Genomic DNA, 26667 nt, shown 5'->3' with positions numbered 1-26667 from the left:
GGCCAGGCTGGTCTCAAACTCCTGACCTCAAGTGATCCACCTGCCTTGGCTTTCCAAAGAACTGGGATTACAGGCATGAACCACTGTGCCCAGCCCTGAGTTTAATTTTTATTTAATGTTTTAATCTTTAGTCTTAGAACATGAATTAGAATAAAATTCAACAAAAGAAATCCTTTTATACATTTTGTTGATGGTGTTATTTATTAACACTGACCAAAACAGTCCAACCTAATGTGAGGAGCTTTGTAATAATACAATAATGCAGGATATACAAAAAGTCATTCCTAAAAATATCACACAGAAGTGTACTACATAATTTTAGTAGTCAGACAATTTTTAAACACATAGCTAACACAAATCAGTTAATCAAACTTTATTGAGTTTACTAAAACATTCTGTTTTCTGTTCAGTTCCCATGTTTTCAGAGGACTTTTCTAACCGAATCATCCAATGCTACTGAAAAAAAAATGGCTAATTTCTAGTTATGTGGCCCAAAGCCAATCCACAAATGAAGTACCAAATCTCTCCCTTTAAATCTTGTGGAATTCCACTGCAACAAAATATTACTCCTCCAGTTTTGAGAGTATAATTTATATTGTTTTTGTTAGTAGAAGTTAATCAATTTTTAAAACATAAAGTACTACTATAATAATATACATTCTAAAATTCATGATCATAAAGAAAGCTAGGTCCCTTTATCATAAAGGTCCTCAACTTGTTTCATTAGTGATTGAACCACTGGACCTACTCTTTTCAGCAAAACTAGAATTGCCACCAAGTTTAGTTTATTGGTTTTGGGAATTTTGCATTGCAAGACATGGAGAGGATTCAAGTAGTTCCTGCTCGTCACCCAACTTTTATATTTATAATTCATTTAGAGATACGAGTCATTCTATAAGATTTGTATATAAACACAGCAATGCTATCATGTTTTCCACAAACTTTGCTATAAAACCCTGAAGTTGGTCCCTTCGTTCTTCTGTTTCCAAGCTTTTCACTCTGACTTTTCTCCTTTAGAAACATCCATGTTTTATTGATTCCACTATTCATAGCACCACTGATTTCTCAGCTCTTTACCATGAGCAATAAAAAATAAATTTAAAGGGCTCATTAGGTGGTTTGTCACTTATTTTAATTCTGCCAAGAACAAATACTATTTCTTTTTATGTAACCATGTGAAGTTTCTGTGATAAAGTACTTACAACCCAAATGCAGCTATGTAGCATAAACTTTTTAGGTATTTAATCAAACAGCTTAATAAAAAATATTCTCTCACTAACAGAGACAAGATTCTGATTACCTATCTTGAGGAAATGGAATGTTTGAGAAAATTATTCGGTGTGCTTCACTATTGTACCTGTCACACACTTTTAATTAAAAATGTATTGATGCATGACTAAACTATGCTTGGTGAAAAAACAGGCTCACTTTAGTTCAATTGCAGTAATGTACACATAGTCCAATAGAGTAAGCCCATGTGATTACAGCACAAAGACAGCTCTGGCACAGTGAGTCTCTCATACCTCAATCTCAAAACTCACGGAGATGAGAGGCGTCAAATATCACAAATCTATGTAGATGTAATCAGCATTAATGAATTTACTATTCTACTCTAAATGCCTGTAATAAAGCCATTTTACTAATCTATGGCAAATTAAATATATGAAAAATAAATGTAAATAATGATTAAACTTTTTTCCTCTTTTCAGTATTTTAGCACAGTTTACTGAATATATCCACCCTGATTATATACAATGTCAGTGGCTGAAGTGAAATGCTGTATTTAAATATTTCATATACTTTCATATATATATTATGATAAGTTTGGAAACTAGATCTAAAATATACTTTTTATGGTGATGGATATTTTTTAGTAATTTTAATTACAAAAACATGCCCATTAACACTTAATTGTCCTGAGAAATGGAAATCACAGACTAATGCTTAAGTCCTTAACCTTTATTGAATATTTTTGAAATAGAAAGGGTAAGGTGCTTTTAAGAATTTCCAAAACTATAACCTAGAAAATAAAACCATAAAATAATAAAGTATTCCCGTTCTAATAGTTATTTCTATTCCTATACCAGAACAATATACACATCTAAAATTTCCATTTAATAATGGAATAACAGAATAAAACTGAAAATCACTAATGCAGAAGTCTCGACAATAAACCACTATCTCTGTATTATACTCAACACTGGGAAAAAATTGAAAACAATTTACTTGGTTCTTTACAGGAAAGGCCTCACATTTGTGTTTCTGCATAAAATATTTCATTTAAACCTGACCGCAGCATTGATTTTTTTATAGGTGAGAAAACTACCATTCCAACAAATGAATTGAAATTCTCAACACAGCTTGTGAGGGACAGGTTCAAATATTCTGTCCACTGAATTTAAAATCTATCTTCTTCTTTCACTATTGTAATTAGTTGTTTGTTCTTAATTAACAGTGTAAAATGGGAGTTTCACTTAGGGAAGCTCACCAACATGCATGACTCTAATATATGCCATGTGCTTGCATACTTCATCTAACTTTGTTACTCTAATGTTTTGGAGTTAGCATTGTATCTTCATTCTATAATAAGAAAGTAGGCTAAAATAGGTTACATCTTCCAAGGCTGCTAGTAGATAAAGGGTTAGATTTCTATTTTCTCCAATTCTCAAATTTCTGTTCTTTCTGCACTTATTTACAGAAATAGCATACATAGAAGATAAATATGAGTATTTTACCATTTGGATGCTGGAAGGTGAAGTTTACATTGAAGTCTCTAGATTTAGGCAAATAATTTATGGTTATTGTCACAAGACAACCCACTGTGCAGCAACATCCCAATGCACCAAGACAGCAGGGTTTGCAGCAGAGAACATTTTAATGATCTCAGGGTGTCAAGAAAGGAGATGGGAGGAGACCCTCAAATCCATCTCCTTGAGGAGTTCTAAGCTGGGGATTTTAAGGGAATCCGGGAAAATAAGGAAATGAAAAATTGGGATTATTCATTGCTTGAGGTAAAGGGACTGAAGTTATTAGGATATGAAAATCGCATTCTTTGGTGAGTCATCTCCTGTGGGGTCCTTCAGATCAGATTATGTCAGTAGCTTCACTGGTATACAAACCTGAAAGAATATCTCAAATGGAAAACTTAATGTTTCATAATATTCAAGTTGTTATCTATAGAGCAGTTAAGAGGAACTGCAATCTAGGGTCTACATGATTCCAATACAAGAGTCAAACAACTATGAGGAAGCTGTCAGAGAGCAAGCTGACCTAATAATTAATGCTTAGCATACTGTAAGCTTAGTTCAGTTTATTTCATCCCTCTCCCTGCTTTCCTGATTAATTTTATAAAGTTAATAGGGAGGATTTCTTGCTAGGTGAGAGAATAATATTCATTGGCATCTCACTACAAACAATCAGGGTATAGACATATATCTGGCAGCAATATAAAAGTTGATTTAAAAAGGGCATTATATTGACATAGGATAATAAAGTAAACGTTTCTGATGGCCAGATACATTGTGCAGAGTAGAAGTAAAAGCTGTGATGGGGAATGGTTCTAGGGATATAGAATTGATTGGATCATCCCTATATCCATTCAATGTCAGATCCAATGTGTCAATCATTAATGAAAGGACGAGAGGAAAAATGTGGTAGAGAAAAGTAAAAGCAGGAATGTGAAGCAAAAACAGAAATAAATCTTGATTTTGAGCATAATGGGTTTGGAATTTCTTCCATTGTGAATGTATCCCTCTGAGTACACGTCTATCCACTGACTCCTACTCCGTTTCTTGCTAAAAATCTGCATTTGTCCTTCTTATATTTGGAATTAAGCCCAATCACTGTCCCTTATTATAAAACCTTGTTGCAGTAGTTTCTTGAATAAAATTTTCCTTACCATCTTTTAATAAGTTACAGAATAATTTTTAATGGTTATTAAAGCCATTATTTGATATAAAAAAAGAGGGAACGTAGACATGGACTTAGCTTTGAAAAAGATCTCTTTTCATTGGGAAGTAGAGGAGTCAAATCCATGGTCATATAATTTGGTGGAGAATCAAGAAAGAAAATATGAGGAAAATTAAGAGATGAGACAGTTTCATTTCAAAAAGTAAGAGGGCACCAAATATACTCTAGGCTATATTCTTACCTCTAGAAACCAGGAATTATAAGAGAACTTCAATATTCTCTTTCATAAAAACATGAAGACTGATGACACTGAAAAATAAGTATAAGTTGACAGGATAGTATAATATAAACTTTGTGAAATGTTTCAGTTTTGAAAGATACAGTTGTACTACATCTACATTTTCAAACTTCTGACTTCTTCTGATATTTTCCCCTTCATTTCACAGACATCAGAGACTCTCTGTACATTTTCTTCAATAAAATAATTCATTCATCATTCATACATTTGTTCATTAATTAAATGTATACTTTCTGCTAATGTGTATGCTAAAGACCGTAGAGTCAACAAAAATAAAAACAAAATCCCTGCCCTCATGGAGGATAGATTAGTTCTTTTCATATTTCAGAATTTATAATCTAACCACATAAAAATGCTACTGGAGATCCAAACCAAAGAAGCAATGATTTTGAAGATGTTACTTTATTTCTCATTCTCTTTCACTATAAGAGACTAAGATAAAACTCAACTTTTAAAATCTTTCCTATGATTCTGTCAAGACTATTTCTTTAGCTATGCCTTAACATTATTGGGACAGTAGAAATTTTGTTTATCCATGCATTCTCAGGCAACATGCTGCAATTTGCTAAAGTGCCCTTGAACTAGAATTCTCTGCTAACTTTTATGACAGGCAAGATAAGAGAATGATATTATTTCCCTGGTAATAGGATTCACTGAGTGGATCAAGCAGACATTTTTTTATTCATGTTCCTGAACCCAGAGCTCTTGAGAGAAAAGTTATAAAAAAGAAAAAGAGAAAAGAGTAAAACACTTAAAACACTAAGCTTGCTACTGAATCTGTGTCTGTGAATCTCTAGACAAACATAATTCGAAAGAGATACAAGTAAGTCTTCCCAAACAAATGCTATAGCCATTATTTTACTCACTGGTTTACATATCTTCCTTAGAAGCACTATTTTGCAAGTGCATTTTTGGTTGTTGTTTTTTATTTTGTTTTTAACAAATTATAACTCCAATGTAACACTATCCCAGTAATCAAGGGAATTTGGAGTAATCAAGAGAATTTGGAATAAGCCTTAGCTTTCATAGAGAACTTAAGAGCTATTGAATGATGCTGCAAGCTCTTCTCTGTTGCAGCCCTTCACAGAAACAGAGAATTGCCTCTAAACACACATGGAATCACTTCTGTTTGTAGCTCCACTGACCAATATTACTCACTTTTACTTATACATACTCTTCAGTAAAAGAGAAATAGCATGGTTTGAACAGCACACTTTCAGCATAGCATACTAGAAGGTATTTATTACTAGGAAGAGCTGAGTTCTAGGAATGCTGAAGGCCAGAGGGCAATGCAGATATATGCAGAAGGAGTCAATCACAATTCCAGGTGCCTTTTTCCAGTATGCTTTTAGGGCCTCCCCAAAATAACCATCTATTCAACACCTTGAGAGAACATGTGGCATTAGGGGCATGCTTATGATAAGAAGTATCATAGACCTTTCCTGTTTGATGCTTCATCCATTTTTTTTCTGATTGCTACTGTCTTAGCAATTGCAGTTTCACTTGGCCTCCTTCCCCTGCCCAGCCGGTTTTCTGGAAACATTTATAGATCTTTAAATCCACATTTAGGTAGTTATACTCTTATGTAGATCCAAACAAGTTATTAAGCAATTTCCCTATTGTGTCAACTAGATATTTGAAAATAATGCAAAGAATTGTTTACTATGTCTGCACCATATTGTTCAGATTGTAAGTCTATACACATTTTCTTTTTTTTTTTTCTGGGACGGAGTCTCGCTCAGTCGCCCAAGCTGGAGTGCAGTGGTGTGATCTGGACTCACTTCAACCTCTGACTTTCAGATTCAAGGGATTCTCCTGCCTCAGCCTCTGGAGTAGCTGGGACTACAGGTGTGCACCACCACACCCAGCTAACTTTTGTATTTTTAGTAGTGATGGGGTTTCACCATATTGGCCAAGAAGGTCTTGATCTCCTAACATGCTGATCAGCCCACCTTGGCTTCCCAAAGAGCTGGGTTTACAGGCATGAGCCACTGCGTCTGGCCCACATTTTCATTTAAAAATTATTAAAAACACAGAAAACCTTTCATGGATCATCACAGACTGCATGATATACATCCATTACAAAAACATGTTAGAAGGCAGGCCTTTTTAATTCTGCTTCCCCAACTAAAGGCCTCTCCCCGAAGAAAACTCTTTCAGTACCAAGATACTATATTCCAATGTAGCTCCCGTGGAAAGTAAAAATTATACTGAATTTCATCTTTATTCATGAATCACATATCAAAAATGAGGCTCAGAACAAAGTCTATTATGAATGAAAACTAGTGTCACACATAGTGATAATAATACATACACTGTAGTGTAGTTATGCACTCATAGTTATATAATTATACTATATAAATACACATGCTAATATATGTTAATATAAATATATTATTTAGGTTTGTCATATTTAAGGACAGATTACTGAATCATATTCAGTAGCCAAGAAATGTATAATACAGTTTGAAATATCTTCTGATTTATAATTCTTAGGTCTAACCTTATTTCTATATTATGCAAAACATGTCTTTTTCTATCTTGTATTTCTACATGTATTTCTATATTATGCAAAACATGTTTTTCATTAATTCTTAAATTGTACAAAATATTTCTCCTAATAGTTTTCACTTATCTTTTACAGATCAAAAGACTTGTTGCAATCCCTTGAAAAAATTATGTATATTTTCATGTTACCTTCCACAAACAGAGTATGTGGTTTCATTTAGTTTTAAAAAGCTGTCAATTTTATCAATGAACCTTGAATTTATAAAATGTTTCCCTCAATTATAATTGGGTATAAATCAATAAAAAGCTATGTGAGACATTTTATTTATTCATTTACAGCAAATCAATAAATTTATACATAGATACAGATATATAGCTCAAACTAAATGTGTATGTGTGGAGATATATATATATATATATATATATATATATATATAGAGAGAGAGAGAGAGAGAGAGAGTATGTGAGAGACAGATCAATTTATTACTGACATTCTTTAATTTAAGCAATCTCTGTGTATGCAACTAACATTTTCACTGCAATTTCTGCCTATTACTTACCCAAGCAGTGGTGAATTGGAAACATGGTCTTTTGATATGCTAATATAATCACTTTTTGTTTCTTAGAGAATAAAAATCACAAAGAGACCATGACTATACACATTCAGGATTTATCACCTACAACCCAGTACCTGAACCAAGTTAAACCTTGAATTTTTAACGTTCACATGCCAAATATTCAAACTCATGTATTAATTGTCAGGGCCCTACAGTCGCTGCCCCATTAATGAGATAAAATTCTCCATGGTTCTAACCTTGCTTAAAATTGAAAAGCTTTGTAGTACAAACAGATTTGGGCAGATGTAAATGTTTTCTCCATTTGTTAGCCTGTCTTTCAATCTTACTTCAGGAATAAGTCATCCTTTCCCCAAGCTTCTGTGACTTTCTTGTCACTTCTCACTTGTTACCCAGAAGAAATCTATCCTTCTGCAATGGGTAAAATGTTCTTTATCTACCTAAAAACAGCTTTCCTTATTATTTGCATTTTTAAGTCTTTTTCTGAACACATCCAAGCATCTACTCAGCCGTTTCCAAAAAGATGTGCATTGGGAAACACCTTCATTGAACCAGCAATAGTAGTAAATGTCTTACTCCTCAGAGAATTTACAGGTTCAAAACCTCATGGTATACATGGACAGTTTAGATTATAATTTTTCAATATTCCTTCCTGTACATTTATCAAAAATGAATTTCATCTGCCACTGGACTCCCCAGTTCTCCAGTAAGAGTAGAGCCATCCGGAGCATCTCCCAAACCTCATTAGTTTTTAACTAACCAAAATAGTTTAGTGTTGTCAGAATATTTCACTATTTCCATGTTTTTGTTGTCCTCCTCATCATTAGCAAGTACACTGAAATACATAGGTCCCAACACCAAAAGCCACCAATCCCAATTTTTCAACTTCTCACACTAAGGAATATGCATGCTTTGTCAATCATTTTTCCCAATCTCTTAGCCGCTTTTTCCCAAAATACGTATATACTGGTTCATTACCGTGATGCCTTATACATACTCCTAAGAACTAAATATTACACAATTGATTTAGTCTGATAGTAAAGAAGCAACAGTTCATTTCCTGCGGACTTTTTGGCAATTAAAAATCAAGAAACTAAGAACTCAGTGGGAAGGAAAAAAACATTTGGAAAATGATCCTCAAAGAATACTTGGCAGTGTTTCAGTTTCTTTTCACTTCTTAGAGCAGCAGTAGTACCTTCTTCTTTTTTTTTTTTTTTTTTTTGAGACGGAGTCTTTCTCTGTTGCCAGGCTGGAGTGTGCAGTGGCGCAATCTTGGCTGACTGCAACCTCCACCTCCTGGGTTCAAGTGATTCTTCGCTTCAGCCTCCCCAGTAACTGGGACCAGAGGCGCGTGCGACCACGTCGAGCTAATTTTTGTAATTTTAGTAAAGACAGGGTTTCAGCATGTTGGCCAGGACGATCTAGATCTCTTGCCCTCGTGATCCACCCACCTTAGCCATAGACTTTGAAGCTTTTGTTTAGTTATGACTTTAATTTTAGATATACATGTCATCTGTCATGTATTGATACTTCTTTTAGTTTGTTTGTGATAATGTTGGCTTAGGGTATTATAATTTTAGCCACTGAATTGTTGTAAAATATTTAAATTATTTAAAAATGAACAGGCAACCAACAGAAAGAGAAAAAATTTTGCAATCTACCTATCTGACAAAGGGTTAATATCCAGAATCTACAAAGAACTTAAACAAATTTACAAGAAAAAAACAACCCCATCAAAAGTAGGTGAAAGATAAGAACAGACACTTTTCAATAAAAGACATTTACACAAACAGCAAACATATGAAAAAATGCTCAGCATCACTGTTCATTAAAGAAATGCAAATCAAAACCACATTGAGATACTATCTCTCATCAGTTAGAATGGTGATCATTAAAAAATCTGGAGACAACAGATGCTGGAGAGGGTATGGAGGAATAGGATCACTTTTACAATTTTGGTGGGAGTGTAAATTAGTTCAACCATTGTGGAAGACAGTGTGTCTATTCCTGAAGGATCTGGGAATAGAAATACCATTGGACCCAGCAATTCCATTACTGGATATATACACAAATGATTATAAATTATTCTATTATAAAGACACATGCACACATATGTTCATTGCGGCACTGTTTACAATAGCAAAGACTTTGAACCGGCCCAAATGCCCATCAATAAACTGGATAAAGAAAATGTGAAATGTGGCATATATACATCATGGAATACTATGCAGCCATAAAAAAGGATGAGTTCACGTTCTTTGCAGGGACATCAATGAAGGTGAAAAACATCATTCTCAGCATACTGGCACAAGAACAGAAAACCAAACCCCACATGTTCTCACTCATAAGTGGGTTTTGAACAATGAGAACACATGGACACAGGGAGGGAAACGTCACACACCAGGGCCTACTGGGTGGTGGGAGAGCTAGGGGAGGGATAGCAGGGAGTGGGGGAATTGGGGAGGGATAACATTAGGATAAATACCTAATGTAAATATGGAAAGATGTATGCAGCAAAGGACCATGGCATGTGTATTGTGTATACCTATGTAACAATCCTGCATGATCTGCATATTTACCCCAGAACTTAAAGTGTAATAAAAAAATGTATATTATTGACTTTATCAAATTCTAAGATGACTTATTATTTACCAGGAACACCAATATATCAAATCTATGTATATATGATATATAATAACATATAAAATAAAATATATACCACTATATATTTATGCTAGTGATACTGTGAAAAATATCTACATCTATAATCCTATTACCAAAGGAATAGATGATAATTAGGTCATTATTTAAATAATGACTTACTTTCATTGAACTTATTTTGAAAGATAAAATTTCTAGTTTAGATTACATAAATATTTTGGTCCTCTTATTTTAAAAATCAATAAATTGCTATAGTTCTTACTGTGCTTACAATGTATGTTATTATTTTATTATTGTTTTTCTTGGAATAATTTTTCATATGTTAGGAAAAACATAATAAACTTCTAATAATGATGTTCAAGTTTTACAAAGATCAGTGCAATATACATTATTATATATTAGGCAAAATATATTATATCTGTAATAATAAGAGTCAAGCACTCTGCATAACTCATACCTCCATAGTATCCAGACCCTATGTGCACTTCTGTGTAATGGGATGACCTAAAAATCAAATGCTTCAATGTCATTTTTATGACTCAGTGAGTAACTCATTTTGCACTATATGTCAAAACATGAATTTATACTACTAACTTCTTTGTACCTGATCTTTACTGCCACTCATTATTTACTGGATCACATATTTTAGAAATGGTGTCTGATGGTCATGCTAAAATGTGCATAGGTAAAAGTCTTAGATATTTTGTGAAATCTTAAACAAATACAAGTTAAAAACTGAGTAGCAATATTGGTGTCCCCTATAAACAAAAATCATCCAATGGAACAAAAAGAAATGAGAAGTAAAGCTAAAAAACAAAAACCGCAATATTCCAGGAGGAAGTGTCCTTTTTTAGAAATCGAAATTTAAGTGGATTTTTTAAAGGAAAGCTTTCAAAGTGCTAATAATATGCCAGTTATTGACATGCACAGTTTAGTCAGATTTTTTCATTTTCATATGCATTCTGATTTCCAGCACATCCAATATGCACTGTTAACCTGTTGTCTTTACCTCCTTAATTATAAACCTTTGTAATTAAAAAAGTAAATCTTTACAATGATTAATTTGAATAATTTAATTTAATGAATGCTTCTGAAATGAAGACTTAAAATTACAGAAATAATTTTCTGGGGCCACTTTAAAAGTGGTGAATACTATAATAATGAGTGCTGATGAATTCATTTTTCCTACTTCATGTATTTCCAACAATTTAATGTATTTTATAGCACTACCTCTTCCTGTGCAATGACTGTGTTATCCTACTCAACTTTGGCCAGAAGAAGATAGATTGGTTGTCTAGATAAACAGTATATCCTGTATATTACAGACAAATCAAAAAATATTTTTAAAAGGAATTCATACACGACTTGAAAATTGTATAAATTTACCTTTTAAAAATAGGATATTTGAATTGCTTCCCATGATCAAATCTTTTTATTTGCTAAAAAAGTAATAATAACATATTATGATTAGGGTTCTTGAGGATGAAACAACTGTGTGTGCGTGTAGTTATCTATCTCCGGCTATATACTTTATTAACATTGTCTTTGCAGGAGCTTCAATCAGACGAAAAACTCAGTAATGCCATAAGAAAAAGTCAATTCAGTTTCCAATTTTTCTTTTCACAAAGTATTAATATTTTGCCAAAATATAAAACGTTTTATTTTTTCTTCATAGGAATCCCTGAGAGTGTGGGTGAAATAATTGAGAAAGATCTTAATTGACTAGAATCTAGTTAACCAAAATCTGCGTTAAAGAAAATTTTATGCCCTTCACTTCTATTGTTGTTATAAGAAAGAAACATAAAATTATATAAAATATCATAGCCTTTTTTATAATATGTATGTTCAAGTAAACCAGCTATATCTTTTTAATATCTTATAATGATCACTTAAAAACTTGAACTATATTTAACACATATAGCTAATAAGTTAGGAAAACGTGTACATAATATAATGGCAGGGATCGCTATATATTTATGCATATATAACTACATATATATATATACACACACACACACACACATAAAATAAAAAGGAAAATTTCAATGCACAGATTTGCTACCTGAAAATTCAACTATTTACAATGGTTTTCTCTTCCCTCTGATTATTAGCTTGTTTCCTGGTCTTAGATTGCACAACCAAGCATGTCATTTCAGCTGTATTATAATTAAATCTCTGTCATTATCTTTGTTTACTAATCAATTGGTTTTTCTATAACGTTAAGTCTTTATTTGTTCTCAGTGGTGAAAATAATTTAAAATTCATCCACACTGAATATTATCTAAGTATAATTTTTATTTATTTATTTTTAATTGTTTTTTTTTTTTTTTTAATGACCAAGGACTGCCTATGTTGTCCAGGCTGAAATCCTGGGCTCAGGTGATCCTTCCACCTTAATCTCTCAAGTAGCTAGCAATACAGGTATGTGCTACCATTTACTAATGTTTCTATTTTTTACCCCTACTTTAGCAATGAAATATTTTCGAATCCAGAAAATACACTCAGGTTTATCAGTTGTTCTATAACATTCATTGATACATGTGAGAGTTAATTAAAGGTGTGGTGATATTTAACCTGTCAATACTTAATTATGTGTCTCCTAAGAGCAATAGCATTATCCTATATGAATGTAGCAAAACCTTCACAGTAAGGAAAGTTAACATCTAGTATGTAATATAGAGTAAATATTCAAATTTCCCAATTGTCTCAATAGTGCTTTTTGTAGCTACTTCTTGCTTTGTTCTTCAGTCAAAGATTCAATCAAGGATCATTTTGCAAAACTTGGTTGTCATGTCTTTTATGTCAGAAAATAAAGGAGTATTCAAAAGCCCATAAGGCCATGTTAAAAGGGTGCAGGAACTAGAAGAGACCTTCTTTTACTGGTCAAATTATAGACAACTTGCCATGAAATAAATATTGACAGAACTGGATTATAAAACATTGTTTTATATGTCCTTATGTATTCCAAAAAACAAATCATTAAAACAGGGGCGGGTGGGGTCCTTTACCTAACAAACTGTCTGCTAATAAATGTAGAAAGAAAAATTAAGATAGTAATGGAAAGTCATTCCCTTATCACAAATATGGATATGATTCTTTCAAAGAAAAATCGCCTATGGTTGCCAGAAGTGTTGGTGCAAGTCTATTTGAGAACCATATACTCAGATTCAGTGATCACCCCACAATTACATATTAACACACAAAGAGAAAAAAATTGAAGATTTTATGGACTACATAAACAAAAATATCAAATTTATCATCGCGATAATGGAACAAACTAACATCCTATGCCCTCTGATGTGATACTGGAAAGGACACTACATCCGTTTAATAGCAGGTTGAAGAAAGAATCATAATCTATTTTGTAAATGACAGTAGCATAACAGCCTAAGGAATTGATCAGAGATGTAACAACTAGCTGATTTAATTTATCATGCTCATTTTGTTTTGATGGCATGTATATAGAGTCTAATTCACAATTAGAAAGAGAAATAAAACCCCTTTACTGGTTAAATATCTGACTCCCTGACTGATAGGTTTAGTAAAACATTTAGATATTTCCAAACTTGCAGATGTTGTATATGAGAAATCATTCCAGGTGTGACTCAAATTTTCAATTTTCCTCGATTCTTATTTTTTAAAAGGGCTCAATATAATGAGGTTAGCAAGTTAGGTGACTTTGAAATTAGTTTTCTTTCTCACATCAAAGGGTAGAAATGTGTGATTTTGAATCATAAGCAATGGATGAGTGACATGATGCTTGCCAATTTGTTTAATCATCCCACACCATTTGCATGTTAACTTTTATAAAGATATTTGAAAACTTAATTGATGTTACAGACAGATATGTCTCAGATATGTCTCTTTGTTTTTAAAACACACTAAGAGGGTCAACCATACTCATATGCTGCATATTTACTGTAGGAGGAAAGAAAACAGCTGGTTTTCAGAATAAGGTCATAGAGGCGTTACATTCTTACCTCATCTACTTTTAATGCCTTGTTTTGTAGGTACTCTTGTTTTAACAAAAACAAAACAAAACAAAACAAAACAAAAAAAACCTCTTTCTTTTTCAGGCTGTCTTAGTACTTTGGCAAGTTAAATACAGAAGGAATTTTTTTTCATGGTGAAAAGACCATATAACCTCATGAACACCAGGGTTTATGATGGCCTTCAGCAACAGTTCTGTGCTTGGCGCCTCTATAATTTTATTTGATCCAGAGAAAAACAACTTAAGTTATATAACAGACATTCTCTTCAAATTTCCTTTCTTTGCAGGCTCACACATGCATTGTTTTATATATGCCAATGTCAGTCTTTGTGATTCAATTCTGCCAAAAATGCTCTTTGATGAATGCTAATAAATAATATTACTCTGTAGTTTTTAAGGTCGGGAATGGAAAAGAACAAAAGCCAAGTCTGAATAAATTATAGTCTACATTTGACATTGAAAATTGGACCAAATACACATGGCTTCAAAAGACGAAATCTGCCCAGTCAGGATATTCCCTATTCCTCCTGTCCATGTTAATCAATGGGACCGCTTAATATAAAAGTCTTTATAGTGCATAACAGCAAATTTGGAATCATATGTTACAAAATAATAATCTATAGTTAATGGATACGGAGGTCTTAGCAAAATTCCATGACATGTTGGAATGCATATTATACCTACGTTTCTTACAAATGAAATGTGTAGCACATGGTCTTGGATTCTGAAATATTCATCTGTTCTGTCAATAGAACTCCATCAAAACTTACTCTTGATGAAAAAGATAGAACTTTCCACTGTCTGTTTGTTATTAACTAGTTACAAAAGTGATTATAAATTATTAGCCAAGGAAAACAGATTCATAGATAATATCACTAGTAACATGGTGAGTACTCATTTTGAGTATACCTAGAGCATTTCATTTCAAAATTGCCTGACATTTTTTTTTCATGATCAATTTCAGGTATTCTGTCAATAATTTGAGGATCCCATATATCAGTTCTCAAGATCCATGAACATTTATCAAAATGTGGCAAGATAAGATTGAAAGAAACTTAACATATATAGAGTGGCAGTATAAATTTTTATCCAAAAAGGGGCACTTTTGAATGCAAAAGAGAATGCTATCCAGATGGGACATTGGGTAACCACAAGTGTCCTGCAGAAGAACGGGACCTTTGACAACTCAATTAAAACAACTCTGAGAACATTGAAATAGATCACTCTGTCAGTGTCAGACATAATTCTCCAAGACCTTTGCTTTATATTTTCTTATATGTCATGACATCAACCCAAACTTAAAATGCCTAACATGACAATTATCTACAAATTTGGCCTCTCCACTGGCCCATTTTTGACAGTGTTATCATCATTCTCCCAACTACTCATTTTCATAGGAAAAAAAAATCTAATTTGGTATTGTTAATTTTCCTCAGTGTGGTTGTAATTTGCATTTATTATATGTTGCAAACATTTATTTATACATATTATCTATATAGCAGATATTGTAGAACTCTTCTAAGTCACATTTAATATTGTTAGATTTCATAATTTTCTAGTCTAATTTATTTATAATCATCTCTCATGATAGTTACATTTGGCAATTGCCTGAATGCTACTGAAATTAGGTACATTTTCCTATCTTTTTTACTATTTGTGTTTCCGCTTCTGTGAAATACTTTTTCATGTCTTTTATTAGGTTTAAAACTTGTTTCTGTTATTCATATTTGTAGTTTTTTTAATATTATTTTAGTTATATGCATTATAAATATGATCACTCCTTTATTGCTTGTGTTTTCACTTTATTCCTGACTTTTATTGAACAGAAGTTCTTAAAGTTACTAACATCTTAAAGATGTCAAATTTGTCAATATTTCTTTTTATGCTTATTTTATATATAGGTGTAGTGTTTAAAAGATTGTTGTATAGCCTGAAATTATAGAAAAATTTTACTTAATTTTCTACTTAAATTTTATTAATACATCTTTAACACATCTGTAATTAGTTTTCAATTTATAAGTGAATATACGTTAGCATGGCAAAAGGTAAAATTTTTACAATATTGAGGTGTTCTATTTCATTACCTTGATATGTCCTTCTATTTCTTTGTCTTTTTAGTGCTTGGAAACATATTTTATAAAATTCTTCATATTAGTTTTAGCATATTTTTTATTAGATTTATTCCTAGAAATTCACTGGTTTTTGTTATTATTTCAAAGTGTACTCTTATTTACATTTTTTGTTTATTGCTGTTGAATAAAAATCGCATATATTTTTATATGTTTATCTTAAAATATCTAGAATATATTACTAATAATTTCACTGTAAATTTGTTGAGCTTGTGCATATAAACAATCATAGCACCTGTGTGTGGGGGTTTTTTCCTAATAATTTCCCTGTACTTATTTATGTTTTTCTTTATATTCTTTTTCCATAGTTGGCTTGAGCATTTGGTATACAATTGAAAAAAAGTAGTGACACGGAGCACCTTTATTTTTTATTTTAGAGAAAATGCTTTGAATATTTTTATTAGAATAGTGTTTACTTAGAGTCTTTTGGTAGATACCTCAATAGGTTACTTTGCTAGAAGATTAATGATAAATAGGTGTTAAATATTATCAAATACATTTTTCTGCTTCTTTTGGATTTATCATATGGTGATTATCATACATTTCTCCTCCTTTAATCCTTTTATGTGGCAAATTATCATTATGTATTTTCTAATGTTAATCCAACTTTTAAATCCTGGAATAAATTCAACGTGCTCATGATGAATAATCATTTTTATGCACTGTAGAATTTGGCTTGTGAGTATAAAGACTTTTGATCTATATTCACAGATCAAAAGCAAGATTGGTCGGTAAATTTTTTTCTCATGCTAGCATTCTCTGGATTCAGAATAAAGATTATATTGGCTCAATAGAAATGATTGTGAAGTATTCTCTTTTTTATTGCATATAATGGGAATTACTTGTTTGTTGAAATTGTGAAGAATTTGCCTGTAAAACCATCTAGACCTGGGTTTTTCCCACAAGGTCTTTTAAATTGCTTCTTTCTCTTAACTAGTTAGAAAAACATTGATGTGGGCTTTTTTTGTTTTTATTTTTTTTAATTTGGTTTTGGTAAGTTTTAGTTTACTGTGTATTTGCTCATATATGTTCAGATTAATTGAAGTACATTTACTAATACTACTTTTCACTGCGTGCACAACTTATGTTTCCATTTTGTGATGTTAAGATGGTTTATTTCTTCCTTCTCCTTTTTACTTATTAATTTTGTAGTGTTTGTCTGTTTTACTAGACTCTTCAGAGCAGAAAATTAGGCTTTTAAAATCTTCTATGTGCTTTTTTTGTTTTCTTTTAAAAATTTCTAGTGTTATTTTTACTTTGTCTTACTTGTCCTAACTTTAAATTTATTTTGCTGTGTTTCTAGTTTCCTCACTTCTCTGGTAATGTTAGCACACTCAATTTTCAAGTTTACTTATCTTCGATTCCATATTTAATTCTATAAATTTCCATTTAATATCCCTTTTGCTAAATCCTCCAAGTTCTAACACATAGCAATATCATAATAATTTATCACTAAGCATTTTTGTTAAGTGTATACCTAAGTATTTCTTGCTCTGATGCTATTGAAAATGATGTAATTTTCTATTTCACTTTCCAGTTGTTCATGATTAGTGTACACAAAAGCAGTAGATTTTTGTTCATTGATCTCGTATATTTGTATCTATGTTTTTAAGGTTTTTTTTGACCTCTATTTTGCTTCAGAAATTATTTAGAAGGATTTATTTACATTTCTAAATGTATGGGTGTTTTACACTTTATATTTTTGTGTGCTCTAGTTTTATGTGGGTTTTTTTCCATTGTTGAGGATAGATAAATGGCTATTTTACATAAATATTCCACACATACTTGAGAAGAATGAATGATTTCTAACTGCTTCACACAACAGTAGTATTTTTCTATTTCATTTTCCAATTGTTCAACTAATATAAATAGGTTAATAAGTAGATAGATACATACATACATAGACATATTTTAGTGTTAGAGCTTGAAATATATTTGAACACATTTAAAGAACTGGAATAAATGCACTATTTACTTATGCATATATAATATGTATACTCATGTACATCTGTTTACAGCTGTGTTTATGTTAATCCACTCTAGGTCATTAAATATATTATTTAAATGTTATTCTATGGATCTATTTATTTTTTTTCTGCCTAATCTGTCAATGATTGAAAGAGATCTCCTGTAACCTCAACTATGAAATTTTAAGAATTTTTTCTTGTAGTTAAATCAATTAATATTTTGACTTTATGAAGAATAATATTTAAGTTTAAATTCGTTTATTTTCTCTGTGAATATCTTTTTTTTTTTTTTTTTTGAGATGGAGTCTTGCTCTGTTGCCAGACGCCAGGCTGGAGTGCAGTGGCGCGATCTCGGTTCACTGCAACCTCCGTCTCCCGCGTTCAAGCAATTCTCTTGCCTCAGCCTCCCGAGTAGCTAGGACCACAGGTGTGTGCCACCAGGCCCAGCTAATTTTTGTATTTTTTTAGTAGAGACAGGGTTTCACCACTGTCTCAATCTCTTGACCTCGTGATCCGCCCACCTCGGCCTCCCAAAATGCTGGGATTACAGGCGTGAGCCACTGTGCCCAGCTGTGAATATCTTCAATAATTATATATTGAGCCTCTTTATCCATCATAATGCTTTTTTCTTAAAGTCTATTGTTTTTTTTTTTTTTTTGAGACGGAGTTTCGCTCTTGTTACCCAGGCTGGAGTGCAATGGCATGATCTTTTTTTTTTTTTTTTTTTTTTTTTTTTTTTTAAATTTTTTATTGGATTATAGGTTTTGGGGTACATGAGCAGAGCATGCAAGACAGTTGCGTAGGTACACACATGGCAGTGTGCTTTGCTTTTCTTCTCCCCTTCACCCACATTTGGCATTTCTCCCCAGGCTATCCCTCCCCACCTCCCCCTCCCACTGGCCCTCCCCTTTTCCCCCCAATAGACCCCAGTGTTTAGTACTCCCCTTTCTGTGTCCATGTGTTCTCATTTTTCATCACCCACCTATGAGTGAGAATATGCGGTGTTTCATTTTCTGTTCTTGTGTCAGTTTGCTGAGGATGATGTTTTCCAGATTCATCCATGTCCCTACAAACGACACGAACTCCTCATTTCTGATTGCTGCATAATATTCCATGGTGTATATGTGAATGGCATGATCTTGGCTCACCGCAACCTCCGCCCCCTGGGTTCAGGCAATTCTCCTGCCTCAGCCTCCTGAGTAGCTGGGATTACAGGCACGCGCCACCGTGCCCAGCTAATTTTTTGTAATTTTTAGTAGAGACGGGGTTTCACCATGTTGACCAGGATGGTCTCGATCTGTTGACCTCGTGATCCACCCGCCTTGGCCTCCCAAAGTGCTGGGATTACAGGCTTGAGCCACCGCGCCCGGCCCTAAAGTCTATTTTAACTGATATTAATATCACTACATTAAGGTATTTTGGGGACCATATTGATATTGTATAATTTAAATAATTTTACTTTTAACTCATATATATATATATATACTCAATAGCATATATAAAATATAATAGCATATATACATATGTATGTATACATACGCACACATACACACCACACATATACTTAGTATGATACCCTAAGACTTCATAATGTTAATTATGACCTATACTGTTTCTATTATTGTAGTAGAATCTTCTAATATTAGTTCTTCTATCATTACATGCTTATTAACTTTAGTCTATTATTATAGTCTACTACAGAATGGTATTATATATCTCTTTCTGGCAAGGCATTTAATTTTCAACCAACTAATCAATTACCAAGAAGTATGAAAGTCTATGTATGTGACACATGAAAGTTCTTTAAATGCAGGCTATTTTATTAATTTTTACATACCCAGCATCTAATATAATGCCTGTTTTCACTTGTATGAATGAATTGCTTTTGATTAAGTAGAAATGAATAAAGGAGGTAAGAAAAGATGGCAGGAAAGGGGCAAGAGAGAGAGGAAAGAAAAAAGAAAGGAAGAAAGAAAGGGAAAAAGGGAGAAAAGGTAGTAAGAAAGCATATGACAAAGTCCTCAATTAAATAAAAACTCTTATTTCATACAATATATAGATTATGTAGTAAAATTTGTAATATTGTATTTTCAAAGTAATTACTCATATATGAGTTAAAATACTGTATTTTCAAGTTAGTTACTCATATATGAGTTAAAAGTGATTAGACAGTATAATGACATCTTTATTGTGCATTCATTAGTTTTATTGAATGACGATGTATATACCTCCTGGACCTATCTGTGAATCACGTTAGTTAGAAGTAATGGAAAGGTTTAATAAATGCAAGTTTGAGTACGGTTTAAAAATAGTCTCATTAAAATGTGCTGTGTTATCTGTTAGTGTATTAAGTCTACATGGAATGATGACATATGTTGGGAAAAGCAGTGAATTATCAGGCTTTATTTGGGTGGATTCATAACCCATCATTATTATACCTTTATTTGCCTTAATTATTCATTATACCCAGAGCTCATAAATAACACTTTATAATTTTTGCTGATAAAAAGAGACAGATTGATTAAGATATAGCCCAGTTAAGATTACTTCTATTTAGTTTAATAATAAATATAATCTCAATTTAATATATGATTTTAACATTTCAAAGATATTCTGGAGGTCCTACAAGAATTGTTTCATACATTTATATTTTACAAGAGTTCCTGTGTCATATCTTTTAGAAACTGATGCCTATGAATCATATACAAGTGGACAGGGTTATGTGTACCCACAAAAATGTTAGTATTAATAACACAATACGTGTCTGTCAAACTAAAATAGAATTTCAAAATTCCATCAGTGTCATTAATCAATTTAACACATTTTGGATGGTAACAAAACCCTATCCATGAAGCCCTGGTCGATTCTGCTGACAACATGTTGGGGTGTGTCCTGTTTTGCCATTAGTATTAACCTTTGGTTTTTCTTGAATTTATGAGTTGGCAGTTCTTTTCAAATAGCTGAGATCCACCCTACTTTAAAGGTAAATGAAAGTTGTTAGTGGGCTAAGAAATTCTAGATCTTTAAAGCCTACATCAAGGGCCGGGCGCGGTGGCTCACACCTGTAATCCCAGCACTTTGGGAGGCCGAAGCGGTTGGATTACAATGTCAAGAGATGGACCTTGCTGGTCACCATGCTGGTCAACAAGGTGAAACCCCGTCTCTACTAAAAATACAAAAAATTAGCTGGGCATGGTGGTGCATGCCTGTAGTCCCAGCTACTCGGGAGGCTGAGGCAGGGGAATTGCTTGAACCCAGGATGCAGAAGTTGCGGTGAGCCAAGATTGTGACATTGCACTCCAGTCTGGGTAACAACATCGAAACTCCATCTCAAAAAAAAAAAAAGAGCCTATATCAAAACAGGCATGAAAAAATAATAGAAGTGTTTCTCTGGAGTTTGTAGTTTTAGCTCTTATTCTAAATGTTATGTAAGAATTGAAATTAGGATTTCCAAGAGATACCTGTATGCCCATATATATTGCAGCATTATCCACAATAACCAAGATAGGAAAACAACCCAAGTGTCCAAGGACTGATGAATGGATAATAAAATGTGGCACATATATAAATGGAATATTATTCAGTCTTAAAAAAAACCCTGTCAATTGTGGCAACACAGAGAAACCTGGAGGATATTATGATAAATTACATATGCCAGTCTTAGAAGGATCATATTGCATAATTCCACTTATATAAGGTATCTAAATGGTCAAACGTATAGACGCAGAGTATTAAAGCGGTTGTTAGAGGCTGGGGGTGTGAGAAGTGGGAAGTTGTTACACAGCAAGTATAAAGTTTCAGTTATGCTGGATGAAAGCATTCTAGACTTCTGCTGTACAGCACAGTGCCTATAGTTAACAATAGGGTATTGTGCACCTTCTTAAGACAGTAGATCTCATGTTAAATGTTCTTAACACAATGAACAAAGAAAAAAGAAAACAAAATGAATACAAGGAAATTTTAAGAAGTGTTGGATATGACTACTATCTTTATTATTATTATTATTTTGAGAGGGAGTTTCACTCCTCTTTCCTGGGGTGGAGAGCAATGGCATGATCTCAGCCCACTGCCGCCTCCACCTCCTGGGTTCAAGTGATTCTCCTGCCTTAACCTCTCAAGTAGCTGGAATTATAGGCATGTACCACCATGCCCAGCTAATTTTGTATTTTTAGTAGAGATGAGGTTTCTCCATGTTGGTCAGACTGGTCTTGAACACATGACCTCAGGTTCTCTGCCTACCTTGGCCTCCCAGGATTACAGGCATGAGCCACTGCGCCTGGTTGGATGCCTATTTTCTTGATTGTAGTGATGCCAACCTGGGTGTTTGCATATGTCCTACCTCATCAAGTTGGACACATTAAATATAAGCAGTTATTTGTATATCCACTTTACTTCAATAAAGCTGTTAAGAAATGAATGAATGAATAAATAAATTAATAAAAGGCTAATGAGGGCAGATACAATTCCTAATGCAATGCCTTGTGTTTCATAAACACCCAATTACTACCATTCCAATTTTGATTCAGTTCACACATAATTTACCACACTCTTGTAATATACTATTCTGTTCAATCATTTAAGAAACACTAGTGTGTGTATATATAAATATATATATAAGAACTTTTTTAATTTTTGCAATTCCAAGAAATATAACCATAAATTTATGATCATTAGTCTTAAATATCTTTCAATATTTTTAAAGATAGGAATTGCCATTAAAACACATAATTATAATTCCTTTGAAAATACTTATACATTTGTAAATTGTTTTTCAGACAGAACTTACTGATCTTATTTGTTTCTCATAGCAATTCTGTGAGTTTGGCTGGTGTCAACAAAACTTTCTACATTTTGCTGAGGCAAAACATATTCAGAAGAGTTAAATAATTTGTTCAAAATTATACATATCTAATTAAGACAGGCCTTATGATTCTAAGCCCATTACACCTTTCACTACAACATGCTTGTCGTATTTACCTCATAAACTTCAGTAGTCTTAGAACAGACTTTTCCTTATATTATTTGATCTGGCATACTCCAGTCACAATCTGTATGGTCCTTTTTTCTTGAAAATTTCAATAACTCATGCATTTATAGACAGGTTTTTTTGATTACATCTTCCACATTTATTGCTAACAAAAGGGAATTTTATTTTTCATGGCAGCACTATCTATGACAATTAAGAGTCAAAATGCTTATAAAAAGCATTTATAAATGTAATATACCTTTTAGGTCCTTTCTTCTTCTAAGACAAACCTGAGTGTTTTCTTCACTAAAGTCGCAAATGTGAAAAAAAAATATATTGTTTTCTATTCTGTCTCTCTCTCTCTCTCTCTTTTTTTTTTTTTTTTGTCCCAGCATTTGGCTTTAGAGGTTTTTCTGGAGTTCTGTTACTATAGAAGCACTTTGGATCATAATTTATGAGGTAGGTTGAATCAGATAATAATGTATGCTATTTATACTTTATCATACTCACATAGCTTTATGGGTGTGTACCTTAGAGGCAGAGAGGCAAATTTTTATTAACACATGTTTATACATAATTGACCAATTGGGAAGTGGTAAGAAGTAATGGCTGTGATTTACATAGACTAAGAAATGTCTTAGAGCACCTCACCCTGTCTGGAGCCCCCACTGTGACAGATGAGCCCATGCCTGTGGGGGATGACAGCATGCTATTTATGGCATTTCCTTCTGAGACAATTAAGTAACATATGCCAGGACCATAGGGATTATCTTTGAGCTACACAGTATGTAACTCTATCTGAAGAGAAATATAATATTTTACAAATTTGACAAACCATAAGAAAGCTTAAATTGGTTCACCCATTTTTATAAATGCAATAACTTTTTTGTGCCTTACTAAGATTTATCTCCTGACAACAGCATAAAACATTAACATTATATATATATATGTATGTATGTGTGTGTGTGTGTGTGTGTATTATTCATAAAATACGGCATATTTATTTTGTGGGGGTATGATGTTCATAATGAACGTATTTTAATAACTGCTTTTTCTTCCTCTATTTAAACCAAGTCAAATGGAAAAGTTGGTTCATTGTAGAAATAAAAACTAATTTCTTATGCTACTGCACTATTGCCCTGCATGCTGCAGTTTGGAAAAGACGATGGGTTGACTAGGACTAATGAAGGCAAAGGAAAGGAGGAATTAGATGTCAGGACACAAACACTGTTGTGTCCTTGTCCTCAGAAACGTAGTGACTCAATGCAGTGCTGTGTTTACTGAGAGCATTTATACAGTCCAAACTATGGCTTCCAGGCAGTTTAGGTGTATTGTTTCTATTTTAGTACAGAAGCCATTGCGGTCTAGTGAGATTTATCTAAAAATTCAAGTTTCAATGGGAAGTTGATTACAAATTAGAAATTACACATTAGGAAATGCTGGGATTAAAACGACCACTACAAGTTAACAAAGTAACTGGTCTTTAGCACAATTGTCTCATGAGGTTTACAGGTCTCCATAGTCTAGCTCATTTTCTTGGTACAATACAGTAACTCAAGAAGTATTTGTTAGACGCATGAATAGAGAGGAAAAGTTGTTCTTCTGGATCTCTTCTCAGATTTCTTGTCTCACTCAAGTTATTTATGATCTGATTCTTCTCGTGTTTCTGAAGTTTATGCTGCACACCCACGGCCTTCTAAAAGTAGTGATACTTGTAACTCTTGGTATTCTATTTTGAGGTGTGCATGGGGTCATCATTGGTAAATGATTTCAATTATGACCTAGTTTTTAAAGACCTCTATAAAGACCAGTTTCTAGAAATTGTTAAAAACAAAAAAGCAAAAACAAAGAGGAAGAGTAAGAGGAAGGAAGGAAGGAAGAGAGGGAGGGAGGGAGGGAAGGAAGAAAGAGGGATGGAGGGAGGGAAGAAAGGAAGGAAGAGAGGGAGAGAGGGAAGGTAGGTAGTGAGGGAGAGAGGGAAGGAAGGGAGGAAGGGAGGGAAGGAAGGAAGAGAGGGAGGGAAGGAAGGAGGAAAGGAAAGAAGGTAGGGAGGGAGGGAGAGAAGGAATAGCGAGAGGGAGGGAAGGAGGAAGGGAAGAAAGGAAGGAAGGAAAGGAGGAGAGGGAGGAAGGGAAGGAAGAAAGGAAAGAAGGAAGGGAGGGAGGGAAAGAGGGAGAGAAGGAATAGAGAGAAGGAGGGAGGGAAGAAAAGGAAGGAAGGAAGGAAGAGAGGGAGGGAGGGAGGAAAGGAAGGAAGGGAGGAAAACAGGGAGGGAGGGAAGGAGGAAAGGAAGGAAGAGAGGGAGGGAGGGAAGGAGGAAAGGAAGGAAGGAAGGATGAGAGGGAGGGAGGGAAGGAGGAAAGGAAAGAAGGAAGGAAGTGAGGGAGGGAGGGAAGGAGGGAGAGAAGGAATAGAGAGAGGGAGGGAAGGAAGAAAGAAGGGAAGGAAGGAAGGAAGGAAGGAAGGAAGGAAGGAAGGAAGGAAGAAAGGAAGGAAAGAGGGAAGGAAAGGAAGAGAGGGAGGGAGAGAAGGAGGGAGTGAGAAAGGGAGCCAGGGAGCAAGAAAGGAAAAAAAGAGGGAAAGAAGGACAAGTAAATGTGAAAAAGCAACTGTAAAAGAAATTAATTGACTTTCCTGGCTCCCAAGAAGTTCTTGTTTTGGTCTTTCAAATAGTATCAATTTTGTAATTACTATCTAACAACTTTAAGCCTTAAGGATGTGCAAACTACATTATGCCTTATGATACTACAGTAAAGCATTATGCCTATTTTGCCAGTTGAACAGGTGAGGGACCATGAGACTGAGTGGTAAAGCAATGACAATATTAGATTTGGATATCAGGCCCATATATCTTACAGTGGGCTTTGTTGGGTTTCTGATAACTTGATATGTAAGAATATTTTTATTTATATAGTACTTTGCCACTGATAAATTATTTTATACATATACATTAATCTCTGTCTCAGTAGCAATGTTTAGCTAGAATCTATGCTTACAATTCATCAAATAAAGAAAGAACAAATTCCTTCACTTTGTGTTGTTCAAAAATCCACCCTGCATTCATTGTTTATTCCTCCTTCCCTTCTATCTTTATTCTGTCTTTCTCTGTTTTTTCTCTCTCCTTCCTTCTACACATATAAATTCAGTTTCTTTTCTGAGGCAGACCCTGAAGTAAACACTACTCTCCTTCATGCAGGCAACTCTGGACAGTTCCTCCTGGCCCCCCAGAACCTACACCCTTATAATCACAGCACTCCTTTGATTCCACAATCCCAAACATTTTCAAACAGAAGAATAAGACAAAGTAGCACAGAAAATATTTATTAGTTAAGCTTCATCCTCACTGATTTTCAGTTCTGTATCTCCTCCCAGAGTCTCCTAAAGATGGGAAAAATAGAAAAAAAAGAATCAGGCTAGCTGTGTATACAACATCTATGCTGGGAGAAAAAGAGAAATGTCTAGTTACGTTAAAAGTCATAATTTGTTGAAAATGAATACATCAAGCACTGAAATTAGAGAGCATTGTAGTACCTGGCATACTGGTGCAAATATAGGATCTTTTACAAATATGACATCATAAATGTTGTCCCTCATATATTAGCCACATAAATAAGTGGATTTCCATCAATTATTTCTAATTATATGCAGATTTATCCAAATAAC

The sequence above is a fragment of the Callithrix jacchus genome, chromosome 6, assembly GCF_049354715.1.
Source record: "Callithrix jacchus isolate 240 chromosome 6, calJac240_pri, whole genome shotgun sequence".
Classification (NCBI taxonomy): domain Eukaryota; kingdom Metazoa; phylum Chordata; class Mammalia; order Primates; family Cebidae; genus Callithrix; species Callithrix jacchus.
The sequence above is the reverse complement of the archived record's forward strand: the minus strand, read 5'-3'. Positions refer to the sequence as shown.